At 34.4% G+C, this 13,553-nt stretch overlaps 1 long non-coding RNA gene across 1 annotated transcript; it reads left to right on the top strand.

The window, feature by feature from the left end:
- The first annotated feature begins 9,155 nt into the window (after positions 1-9,155).
- Positions 9,156-13,281, top strand: LOC147510354 (uncharacterized). The gene is made up of 4 exons (XR_015218792.1): positions 9,156-9,982; positions 10,060-10,178; positions 10,478-12,412; positions 12,963-13,281. It is a non-coding gene; the product is annotated as an uncharacterized LOC147510354 (long non-coding RNA).
- Positions 13,282-13,553: the final 272 nt, after the last annotated feature.

Here is a 13,553-nt window from a genome sequence, read left to right as displayed (position 1 = left end):
TCTATGATGAATAAAAAGTTTAGAAGTCTCATTATAGCAATAGAGTAAGGACTTATTATTCGTACTTAGACTAATATACGTAAAATAGTTTATGCATCTTTTCATGAATGACATGCATCAGCATTTGTTTGCATATAGTAGTGAGTTTCCGAAGTCAAGGTTAGAACAATTAAGTTCTATATCCTGTGAGAATCTAGCCAAAAACCTCATCTGAATGATTGTTGAGTGATGACACAAAGGATGTCCGGATAGAAATACCACACGTCCACTTGCTTGATCACCATGCCATATCCTATGAGGGAATTTAATCCCTTTTTGAATCAATATAGCCAAATAAACGTTAAAAACCCAAAAATATAGTTTTCCTCTAGTTAACCCTCTTGAGCCTTCACCCTTTCTAAAAGCCTTTTTATTCTTCACCAATAATTCCTAACCCATTACAACACATAATAAAAAGCTTACCAAGCTGATGAGTTAAGAACTAGATGGATATCAGAGAAAGATAAGAGAAGACCTTGTACAAAAATAGAACAGTTATTTGCTTCAAAAAGAAAATAAAATAAAAAGAATAAAAGAAAGACCCATAAAAAACCAAAACTCCAAAAAAATCCAAAGGAGTCAAAAATCAAATCTCCCAAAAGTTCAAAATCAAAAGGAGATGATATCATAAATAAAAAGAATCAAAAGAAAAGTTAGAGCTCCCAAAATTTAAAATCATATGGAGTCACAAAGCCAAAGGGCTAAAAGAATGTATCACAATTCGAAAGCAAAAGAGCAAAATGAGGTTCTTCTCTAGTTACACGTATCTTGAAGACCCAGTTTCTTGACTTATCATATTTTGTTTTTTCTTTCCTTTTTCTTTCTAAACCATCACCCTAGCCCCGTAACTCCTAATAAAAGACCTTTAACTCAATTAAAAATAGGATGGTGTAATAGTAAGTGGCAAGCGTGATCAATTGACCCCGGTTTCTTTGGACATCATTTAAGTATGTGAGGAATATAAGTGCCCACTGCACTTGAGAGAAAGAACCTTGAGTGAATCTATCAGAGAGTTATGATTGCAACACACCCCTATGAGAACCCACCTTAAGGAAGCTCTCCAAAAGCCTCAGAAACGACTCTGATTTTGCATTTCATTGCTCATGTTTTACGCATTTATCTTTAGACCTTTTGTATATGTATAAACTTCTGAGAATAAATAAGGAAACAAGACCATTTGTACTAAATAGAAGAAGTTTGTGTGTACCTTCACTAGAAAACTCTCATGAGGCTTAAAGCTCGTCCACTAGGGAATTCCTAGTGGTTTAAGGCCTTGTTGCATATGGTCAATGCAATCGCACTCTGTGAAACGAGATTAGTATAAATGATGATAAATCACTCATTTGTAATCTTAGTTTTTTTTCTCTCATCCTTGCTTGAGAACAAGCAAGATGCTATTTGGGGGTGGTGATCAGCTCCCAAATCTGTGTTTTATTACCCGTATATTGCTGTATTACAGTCCCTCTTACGTTTAATGAAAAGACAACTCATAGCTTTTACTGTTTTTTTCAGGTTAAGGAGTATTTCAGACCACTTATCATAAAAGATGCATCTTAGCACCAAAAGAAGCATTAATCATACTTATTATGAAGACCAGTAATTGCTATGGAAAAGTGCTGAAAAAGTTAAAGTCAATCGGTCAAAGTCAACATTTAAAGTCCTCAAATCAGAAAACCAAAGATGGAGGCCCTTATCTCAAATTATGAAGACTTTTCTCCCTAAACCTACCTTGGTCATGAAGAAACCAAAAAGCAAAAGCAAAAGCAAAAGTGAAAGGGTGAAGTGTCTAGTTTGTAATGGAAAAGGGAAAATCTGTAAATGGCAAAAGTAGGGGTATATAAACAAAAAACAAGGGTGAGAACTCATCCATTGTCTTAGGATCGAAACCATTTGGTTTGTTTAATTTCTTGTCTTGTTTTTCAATTTATATTTATATTTTTCTTGTTGTTTTATTTATTTTCAATCAACTTGTTATTTCCTTATTTCTTTTCAATCAACTTGTTATTTAATTGTCTTTGTTTCAATCTTCAATCTTGTTGCTTGCTTTCATTTCAATGTTTTAATCAATCTTTATCTTCATGTTTTCAAGTCATTTCAATACAACAATTTAGCTTTCAAGTTTTCATAGCTTATAACCATTCTAATCCTACAAGAGTCTACCTTTCTTCTTCATATTTCTCTCACTCAAACTCTAAACAATTTAGGATGAACCTCAACTTCTAATCTAAACTTTTTTGAAATATACTTCCACAATTACTAAAATTTCAGGTCATCTGGACCAAAATCAAAGCAAATTGTTTATTTGATTTTGTTCATTTTATATCCAAAACCAAATTCATATACGCACATAACTTCATATCTATCACTTCAAATTCATATTCATATATATAAAACCATATTCAAATTCAAATTCAAATTCGTATTCATATTCAAACGCACAAAACCAAATTCCAAATTCATATACAAATGATTCCAACTTCAAATTCCAAATTCATATTAAAATAACTTCAAATTTCATACATTCGTATACATCAAATTTCCACCAAAACCAAAACCATACACCAAATCCATGAAATTACACAATAAAGCTTAATCCATATACCAAACCCTAATCCATATACGAAACTCTAATCGATATACCAAAAAAATAACTTCATATCCATTAGACACCATCATGACGGTAATGCCCACCAATAAACTTGCACTGGGTCAAGTTTTTTGCATTGAGAAACTCGGTCCTTGATTCCTTGGGAATCGCAGGCCCACCCAATTGCAGACACCTTTCTAGCATGAAAGTAGTTTTATCGAGGACGTTTCTATGTAAAAAAAAATACAAAACTAATTTAGTATTTACAATTTTAAAAGAGCGGAACTACAATTATCAAATCACAAAACTCACCAGTTGAGTACTCGAACTTGGAAGTGTCTATAGGGAGAAATGAATAGGAAGCTAAGGATTTATCATTTGAATGTGAGTATTCTTTTCATATCATTCCATGTATGTAGCCCAACTGACACTCCCATGGATAAGTAGCTGGAGGTCCTCAATTTTAGGGTTGGATCACGTGATTCACACATGTGGTCCAATATGCCGATGCAAGATTCCATTTCACCTCGTCCCCGCATCCACAAGTAGTTCTCGTTGTGACAATTGGGTGTGGAGGATTGGCGGGTATAAGCTGCACGTGACCCAACTGATGCACTGCCCTCCAAACAGCGTAAAGCTCCACGACACCAAGAAAACATATAAATCCCTCATAATAAGCAATCTCATCCACCAGATGTGTGCCTCTGACATTGTTGTAGGGCCACCATTTAACCTATCATATGAGCAAATCAACAATTAATCACATACGTACTGCAACAATCAATTGATCAATAAAATATTAAACAAACCATATACTTACCATAAAACAATTTGTATCATCAAGAAACTTTCAATAACACTGCAATGCATGTTTTGTGTTAGCATAGTGGAGAGTGGTAACTGAGTGCCTACGATATCGAGGCTGGGCTAACTCATACTCCAGGTTTGGGATTGGCCTGAAACACAGGAAGTACTTGTAGATCCAAGCCTAAATTTATATACACACACAATTAAAATACTAATAAATAGATAAAGGGTTAACATTGAAATGATAAAAGAAAATACTAAAGATTTGCCTATAGGAGAGTGAAATAGCCTGAAATGCCTTTCACTTTGGCACCTGTGGCAGCCCCAAGACCGTGGTACAAGTATGCAAGTATTGTTGCACCGCACACAAAGTCTTTGATCTCGCTAAATTTCAACATCAACCTCAAGTAACAAATAGGCACTGCAGTCCCAAACTTGTCGGGGAAAATAGTACATCTAAAGAAGAATAACAAATAACCTCTGACAGCACGTTGTACCTCGCTCAAAGTCGACGCCTTCTTCACAAGTTTTTCTTTTGCTTTAATATCACTATCATGCACCTTTGATATGAAGTGGCTTACTTTTGGTTAGTATAGTGGTGAGTATTCCCGTCTGTCATGCGGATGACCCAGGTTCGATTCCCGGCAGCGGCCCCATTTGATTAATCATAAAAACAGTAGTTTAATACTACTATTCTTATGATATCAATATTTAATTCTAATATACTCTTATAACATAATCTATAGCATAGATGAATCACGAGGTCGTTCCACTCTTGCTTCTCAAACACTTAATGAATAAACATGGAAAATAAATAATAACTAGATGATGAGAATAATATATGGGTGCTGGAAAATAGTAAATTTAATAATGATTTAGAGATAATAGAGAGGGGTTGTTCAATCACGTAATTCAAATAACTATTAATCGAGTTATTGAATTAGTTTATTGATCCCTAGCAAACCTATGATTATCTCTAATTGTAGCCTTACTAACATGAGAGATTAGCATCCCCACAAATATCTTTTGTGGGGATTTTAATCTCTATTCCACTATTATGAGTTCTATCTCTAAAATCTCACAACAATGAACTTGAAGTTCTAATTACAAAACAATAACTATAATTAATTAGCTATAATCCTCATGTGGCTTCATAAACCCCCTCTATTTGGGAGTTTAGCTTTGTATCATTGGATTTATTCTACTAAAGCAATAAGAAGAGAGAGACATAATCAGAAATAAACTTGTATTAAAAGGAAGAACTTGAAGGTATTTTAATAGAGGTTTTATGGAGGCTATAATTATAAACCCTAATTACTTAATCTTAAACTAATCTAAATTATACTAAACTAAAGAAGAGAGCGAATTTGTGGACAGGCTTGTCTACAAACAACAACTCTTGATTTGTCCAAACAATTTGTGGGTAGCTACACAATTTTTTCAGGCAGGTAAACAGTTTTTTCGGGGAGCCTCTCCACCAATCAGCACTTGAGGTCTTGTGGACAGCAAATAGTTGCCTGTCCTCAAACTTATTCTGACTAAAAAAAGGGGAGCTAAGAGAGAGTATTAAGTTTAGCCTTAATCCTCTTTATATAGGAGAGGATTAGGTTTACATTTTCATGGATAGACCTAGAGGTTATACTTTGGGCCTCTAAAGTGAGCCCAAAGTCGATTAGGTTAAGTCTAAAAGGGCCAATGTTGTTGGAAAATACTTCAGTGCCTTTTTCACCCATTTTTACAACTCTGATTAGGGAAAGTCTAAAATCATTAGAATGCTCATTCTGAGCCAGTCATTTTGATATATTGTAGGTCCAATTCCGAGGCCCGAGTATAAAGATACGTCCTTTTGAAGTTCTAATAGTTTTTTGTCTTTTTTCTACCCGAATTGACTTTGACTTCCCAGCTTTGACTGGCTTTGAAAATGTTTTTCCTTCTTGATTCTTGGGCTTTAAATATAAAACTCTTTTAGCAATCATCTCGACTCGTTTTCATGCAAAATGGCGTCTTTAAGCATATAAATAGTTTCAAGACTTGAAATACACAAAAGCACGTAAACAATACTAACTCTTATTTATTATAAACACAATTTGCCTAAATGGAATACTATTAAGGGATTTAAACTACAGTTTTGGGCACTTATCAACGCCTTCTTCATAGGTTTCCCTTTTTCTTTAATACCATTATCATGCACCTTCCCTGCCATGTGATGCCTCAAGAATTCTAACCTTACTTTTGATATGAAGTGGCTGGTTTGCAACTCCGCCTTAATTGCTCCCATAGATATATCAAGAGCACAGTTCACCAGTTTCTCAAATCTGTTCCAACTTCAAATCAATGTTCCCTTGCACGACTCTTCCTCTTATCAAGACTCCTAGGATTTGGGAGACATCATCCAAAGTGATAGTCATTTTCCCAAACGGCATATGAAATGTGTTGGTCTCCAGATGCCACCTCTCCACAAACACAAAGACCAACACATAATCCTGGTGCTCGTATACTCCCATCATGAGATCATATAAGCTCGTCCTTCTAAGCTCGTTTTCAAGTCTAGGATACTTTTTAAATTATGACTTCAGATTCTATTGATTTAACTTGGTTAGGTGTTGACCACACTTCAAAGGTCCACGCTCTTTCTCAAACAATAAAGAGTCAATGAGGAGAATGTTTCGTTAAAAAATAAATAAAGTATTAAATACATACTATATGATATTAATATTACTTGCCCCTCTCAAACATCGCGAGCCACGTGCACCCCATAGTCATACAAAAGCTGCTCAGTTCCACGTCCATGCTCTTTATAAGGCCCACCACCATATGTGGCTAGTTGGTACTCCTTGTCTTTCTTGGATTTTCTCACAATATTTTGAACTGGACATACTTCCATTAGTGTTTCCTCCACCGTTTCCTCCGAATCATCATCCTCTTCCGAATTGTCATCCTCCTCCAAATTGTCATCCTTCTCATCCTCGTCACCCGACTCTTCCCCATCATCGTCGTTACCTTCTTCTTCACCATCCTCCTCTTCCCTTTCCCCTTCCTCTTCCTCTTCCTCATCCTCATCACCATCATCCTCATCCTCATCCTCATCCTCATCACCATTCTCCTCTTCCTCTTCCCCTTCACTATCACCACCATCTACATTTTCCATAATATTTACATCCACATCCTTATCTAAATTTATATCCTCATCTAAATTTATATCCAAATCTACATCCTCATCTACAATAGGAGCCCTTTTTTTCTTTCCCCGGTGGGCCCCTTATTCTTTTATTTTTCTGTACTAACTCTAAATCACCTATACCTATATTACTCGGATCAAGATCACCTGCTTTTCGATCCCCTCTATGAATGGATGTCAAGGTTCCCCTTCCTCTTTTTTTCTCAGGCAGGTCACCCAAACTACTATTCCCGCCACTAAGCATTTTCTTAGCACTTGTGTAGATATTTTTCGTTACATTTTTCACATTCTTTGATAGAGGAGCCATTATTGCTACAAAAAAATAATAATAAATAATAAGTATTAGTAACCAAAAGTTTCAAATATGAAAACAAATTTCATCGACAAAACGAAAACAAAAACCAAACATAATCAATTAGAGATAGTCGTACAATCTAATTTAAAAACCAAAACTACAATGCATACGAAACCAAATTCAAAGTAGATAGTGTAATCATAATGGGAATCATAACAATTTCAATATAAATAAAAACATGCATGGATATAACTAGACTAGTTATAGCTCAGTGTAACTTTACGAACTTCTTCGATACCTTCATACTGAATCAAAACCAAAAATAAAACAAAACACATAGAACAAACAAATTTCACACCTAATACTTAGAAAGGCATCATGTAATTATTTTACATACTTCATAAACAACTCATTGAGGTCATTCAACAAATAATACATATTTTTCAACAATTTCAGGCAAACAACATTGACAGTAAATAAATCTTTTTTGGATTATAATTTTTTAAGTGGGAAGGTAGACTCTAACTAACCCACATTTTAGAATTAATGAGATATTTCTTTCAAAGGTATGTCTTTCTAAACAGCCAGAATTAGAGACCTTTAGTAGACACAAAATGAAATTCACAGTTACCATATCTTTAACCTACTAACCTTAGGTTCATGGAGTACATTGGTGGAAAAAGATAGTTCTAAACCCTCCATCATGGGATAAATGATAAAATATTCTAAGTGCATTATCAAACGGAATTCTAAGTGGATTATCAAACACAAAATTTATTCTAAGTACTGGAGAAAAAAAACGACATTGTTTGACTTGCCTGAAGAACAAAGCAAAGCTTGAAATCTATTTGAGAAGTAGAAAATGATTCAGAAGTGGAGAGAGTTAATTCGGTTTGCTGGAGAAGTGGAGAAGAGAAAGAGAGAAATGTAGATCTAATTTTCGCGTTCTAAACAAAGGGTTGGTTTAATGACCATTTTACCCTCCCTTCTATTTGTTTGTTTTAATTCCAACTGTCTAGATCTGATATGTGAGTGGCTAGGATTTGGAGTGGGTTGGGAGTGGGCATATCTCTCCCCTTGATATATATATACTAGCAAATTAAAGTCGGTAAAACATTTGGGTGATGATAACAGAGGTCTAGGGCTCGAACCCCGCCAACATCAAAGAGTCAGTGATCTCATTTAAAATAGGCTTGCTAATCAACATATAGGGGAGGGATATCATATACTCATTTGAGCTCATTTGGAAACCTCTAACATTGACTAAAAATGATTGCAAAAACTCAATATTTATGGACCGTTAGATTTCTTTTTAATGATGACGACAATTTTTATCTATGTTAGAGGTTTTCAAATGAGCTGAAATCTTGTAGAGATGATTTTTATAGTGAGTGCTTCATAACCACAAAAAATTGGGCTTGAATTCATTTTCTAGATGAAGTTTTAGTTACGTACTTATTTTAAGATAACTTAAGTAGCTACTTTTTAGAGAAAAACTATATATAAAAAATTTTGGAGTTCTTTTTTATTACTATTTTTTATTTTTTCAGCTCAATCGGATGTGTCTAGTCTTGTCAAAAGAGTGTTAAAATTTTGGACCGTTAGATAAATTTTTAATTTGAACTCAATTTTTGGTAGGGTTAGACATGTTCAAAGGAGCTAATTTTTTATGGAGATGATCTCCATTTTGTGGAGATCACATCCCTATAAAATCAACTTTTAGTTCATTATGTAGGTAGGTTGGAAAATTTTGTATGTCATTTATGTATGTCGACGTAGCCAGCCCGTATATATATATAAATTTTAGAATTTTTTTTATTACTATTTTTATTTTTTTATCTAAATGGTTCATGTTATTGAGCACTTGAATACTAGTGTTTTCCTCTTTATGGTTTGTTCTTGTGATTGGCGTTATAACTTGTCAATATACCTAAATTGACATCAATACTATTCAATATATTTATTAAAATTCACTTGGCTAGTGATCTGTAGGTCCATATAGGTTTCAATTGGTTCGGTTCTATCTCGGTTTTTGTTCAAGTTCAAGTTCAATTCAGTTTCAGTTTATATTTTTAGGAACCGATAAAAATTGGACCGAGAACAATCCTATCTACTTCCTTAGCTTTCTAGATCTACTGCCCCTTCCTCTCTCAAATCTCCACCAAAATGTTTTAAAATATATATAAACGAGTCTTTTCGAGCTCAAGCTCCTCCTCTCTACCACCTTTAGTTGATTCGCCTATAGTTGAGCTAGAAATGTCAGTATTAAAGTAATTGAGCAAATACAGGACAATCATATAATGGTTAGGAGGACAGCATGAAGTTAAAATGATGTAGAAAGACGAAGGTTAGGGTTTTTGGATCCTATTTATTTATTGCCAATAAACATTTATTAGTAAAAGCGTTTTTTGAAAAAATAAACATGTTTGGTATCTATTTTTGTAGAATATTTTTTCAGAAAAATACTTTTTGAGAAAAAATGAGATCCAAACTTGAATTATATTTTTGTAACAATGTATAAAGTATAAAGTTGTTACATTTTTGAAACAAAAACTTGACGTAATATATATAATCGAGTGAGCGGAGCGAACGATCTTGGCATAAGGGAGTATGCGGATAAAAACCAAATTGGTTGGTTTCTGTCAGTCTGTTCTCAACTTCTCTCTCATTTTTTCTTCGCCCCAATACAACTCTCTCTCTCCCCACAGCTATGCTCACTCCCCACTGCCATGCAGTGTACTAGTATATTGGGGGGAGTATGTGGCCAAAATGTTTTTGGTTGGTTTCTGTCTGTCATCATCTTCCTCTCTCTCTCCCTCTCCACTCTCCACGCTTTCAATTCTCCGCTCACGCCCATTGCATAGCAATATACCACTAGTATTTAAAAATACCCTAAGTTGTGTACGTGTGCAAACTATTTAAATAAAGAGTTGTTTTGTATGAGCTATTTGTTCTTGCAAATGGCTGTTGCTACTACTAGCATGAGATCCGCTTGCCGTTCGTTCCGAGGCACAGCCTCAAAACTCAAACCCAAACCCAGTTTCAAAAACCCTCTCTCATCAACCCGCATCCTCAGGTATGGCCTTAAACTTTTGTCCTGACATCTTATTTATTTATTTATACAAAAAATGTTAATTTTTCATTTGTTTTCAGGTCTCCAGTTGAACTGACTTGTTGTGTGGAATCATTAATGCCATTTCACACTGCCACTTCTTCTTCGTTATTGATTTCTCTCATCTCCGTTTCTCGTCACTCTTGCTGGCTTCCTCAAGGTATTCCTCAAGCGTTAAAATATCTTCTTTTCCATTTTGATACAAAATTTCATACTATTTTTCCGACAAGACTAGATGATGAGAAAGTATCAAATGAGGTGTGAGACATCTGAGTTAGTGTTGTGAGCTCTCAGACATTGAACTTGTAACTTCTATTGGGTCCAACCGAATGTCCTTTGTAGTTGAATTTTAAGTGAGATGTGTGAACTATAAGTTTCAATTGAAGATACTGATTTATTATCATGTTTTTGTTCATTTCATTGCTTTAGTTGATTACTGATCTGGTGTTATTCAATCAGCATGCGGTGATGACGATTGACTACTTTCAGTTGAATCAGGTTGAGTTTTGTCCGTGCATTCTATGACAAGGAATTGTAATAAATCTAGGAGCATTTGTGGCGCTGGTTTGAAGTTTAACCTCGATAAAGTAGTTACCGTTTGAACGCTTTCTCTAGATATATGGACTTTTTTAATAAGTGTCTTGTCATTACTTTGAGCCTCTAAGAAATAAAATTTAATGTTTTGATTATGATGGTTGAGTTTTGGAACATATTGTGTAAACCTTTCTTTAATAGTAATCAAACTAATTCAATAGCATCATCATAGCTATCAATTTTTAAAAATGGCAATTCATTTTTCTTTATATCTTATGGTATGTGTAACTACTTTTTCAAGAGAAGGGCTCATGATGGACTTTTACAGGTAGAGCTTTTTACTTTCTTTTGGAATTCACTTTTTCTCCCGTTTGCGAATAAATTTAAATGCATGCACTTCAGTTTAATAACTCAAAATATATGTTACAAGGATTGCAAGGTTATCGAATAGTATGGGATCTGGGTATACCACCTATATTTTCCTTTTATTTTCTTAATTTTTGAGGCCTATGGGCTATGGCTCAAGAATTGCCATAGGAGATTGTTGCTTTCATATTTCAACTTTTATTCAGAATGCATAATAAGTTCTTTAGTAGTTTACTCTATAGATTGTGAGTTTGGAAGAAAAGTTCAGTGTGATTTCTGAACCTCATTGATCCTCGTGACCAAATTCACTTTTAACACCACACAAAGTAGACCAAGTGGGTCTCAATCCATGTGGTGCCTTATGTGTGATTCTGCCTAGCGTTTGTTTTGGTGACGAGGCACATGACACTTTATGATAGTGTGGCCTCCGGCAGCAGAGTAACTTGGCATTCTGTGGCCTTCCACACCACTAATTGTTTGTTCACTACTTTTTGGTATGCATAATCATTAGAGATGCCCTAGTGTTTTAGTGTGTTTTGTATTAGTGCTAAATTTTCTAATGGATAGACTATCTATATTCAACTAAGTATTAGGATCTTGAGGACTTAGATGAGTCAGAGTTTGTTCTTGATCTTCTTGTTTATGGATCTGTCTTCGATTTTTCAACTTTGTGTTTGTTTTTGTGCCTTTTATTTTCCTTAAGAGTTTGAACTTCCATGTGTAATATAAATAATTGTAGTGCTGTAATGTTAAACTTTTACCATCATTCAACCTAGCTGTAGTGTAATTACAAAACATATTCCATCAACACACACCACTCCTAAGTCGGGAGAAACACAAACTTCTGTGCTTGATTGGCAGAACACCTCCCCCCCCCCACAAACCATTTTGTGGGTAACTGTGCTGTCTGAATGTAGAAAGATCTCATAAGAAATTCTTCTTCAATCTATTAAAAGGTAAAAATCAAGTATAGACACTAACTTGGATAGAAGATGCTGAAACACGTTTGCACCTTTGAAAGAAAGTTGTTTGGAAACTTTCAACTCAATATATCACATTAGTTCTGACATGTTTTCTGTAATTACTATCCCCAGCTCCGTGATTCTTTGCTTTATTTGTAGGATTGTGATGAACCCTCTTCAATATCAAGATTGCTGATTGAAGACTCTACTTCACCTTTTATTATGTTTATGTTTGGACTTTGAACTGAACCGTTGTTTTTAAAAGGAGGCTTAAAGTACCTGCCATGTAACCAACGACGTTAATTTTAACATAGAATGAATTCAGTTTTTCCAAATATCATATTGGGTTATTCTATACGATATTACGATATTAATAGCATCTATATGTATGTTTCTTGTATTGTAGATGGATGATTATAATCTGTTGGTTGCTGGTTTACATATGAAAGGGGACATTCCAAGGATTTTACTTGGGCGTGAAAAATTGGGGCTGTGCATATATGTTCTAAAAAAGGGTAGAGTACGGCAGTAGGTTCATATCTGATTTAAGTCTTCAAACAATGAGAATATTAGTCGTTTCTCTGAACGCTTTAATGCTTCAAGTTTTTTAGTTTGTTCCTTATATTTCTTTAATATTAGAATTTGACATTGCAAGTGACTTTGCTGTACAATCTAGAAGAAAGTATGATATTTTCTTTCTTCTGAAACCTGCTTTTGTTTTCTTAATAAAAACATTGATCTTGTACAATTCAGACCATTGAGAAAATTGGGAACTCTTCGGCCTCGCACTTTTGATTGAGGGTTTATGTAAAGCATGCGTAGGAGTTGATGAAAGCTGAGTCTTGGTGACAGAACCATAGAAGGGATAAGGAGCATTTAGGACCTTGAGTGTCTTTAACTTGATTTTTATGAAGAGTCATGGATGTTATTAGTATATATATGTCACCAAATATCCTCGTAATAAATGAGGATGGAATTTTTTTTATTTTTTTATTTTTTCCTATTCTTTATTGCCAACAAATAAGTGATGGATTCTCTTTGCTCTGCTCTTCTTTTTCATTTTCTTTTTTATATGTTTGCAGTTGGCATGGAAAGGTGAAAAAATAGTCCTATGACCTATTGTGAAACCTTAGACAGGTTTTGATTGGTTAAAATTTGCTCTGAACATTTCAGTACTGCAAACAGTTTTCATGTTGAAGTACGAATAGCATCTTTTGAACAATAAGTGTTCACATTATCGGATTTATTTTTTCAGCTGACAATTTGAGTCCTAAGTTATTCAACCTAGTAAGCTGGCTGCTTTGTGATTCTATAACTTAATTGTAGTTGAAGCTGAAGAATTTTTCAAGCCTTTTGAATAATAATTGTCCGTGGTATCGGATTTGTATTTTCAGCAGACAATTTGTATCCTAAGTTATTCAACCTAATATGCTGGCTGCTTTGTGACTAACTTAATTGTAGCTGTAGCTGAAGAATTTTTCAAGCTATTTGTTAGATTGCTTAGTGTCTGGTTACTAAGTTCCCTAGTCCAGTTTGGATTTGTAAGCATTGCGTAGATAATTCTTCCTTTTGCAAATATTAGAACGGTTATCGCGCAAGTTCTTCCTTTTGCCTTAGATTTAGAAGTTGCAAATTAGTAGTGAAATTTTGAATAGACCAGCATTCTTTTAAAA

This window comes from Coptis chinensis, chromosome 3 (assembly GCF_015680905.1).
Source record: "Coptis chinensis isolate HL-2020 chromosome 3, ASM1568090v1, whole genome shotgun sequence".
In the NCBI taxonomy this organism is placed as follows: Eukaryota; Viridiplantae; Streptophyta; class Magnoliopsida; order Ranunculales; family Ranunculaceae; genus Coptis; species Coptis chinensis.
This window is presented reverse-complemented; position numbering and strand designations above follow the sequence as displayed.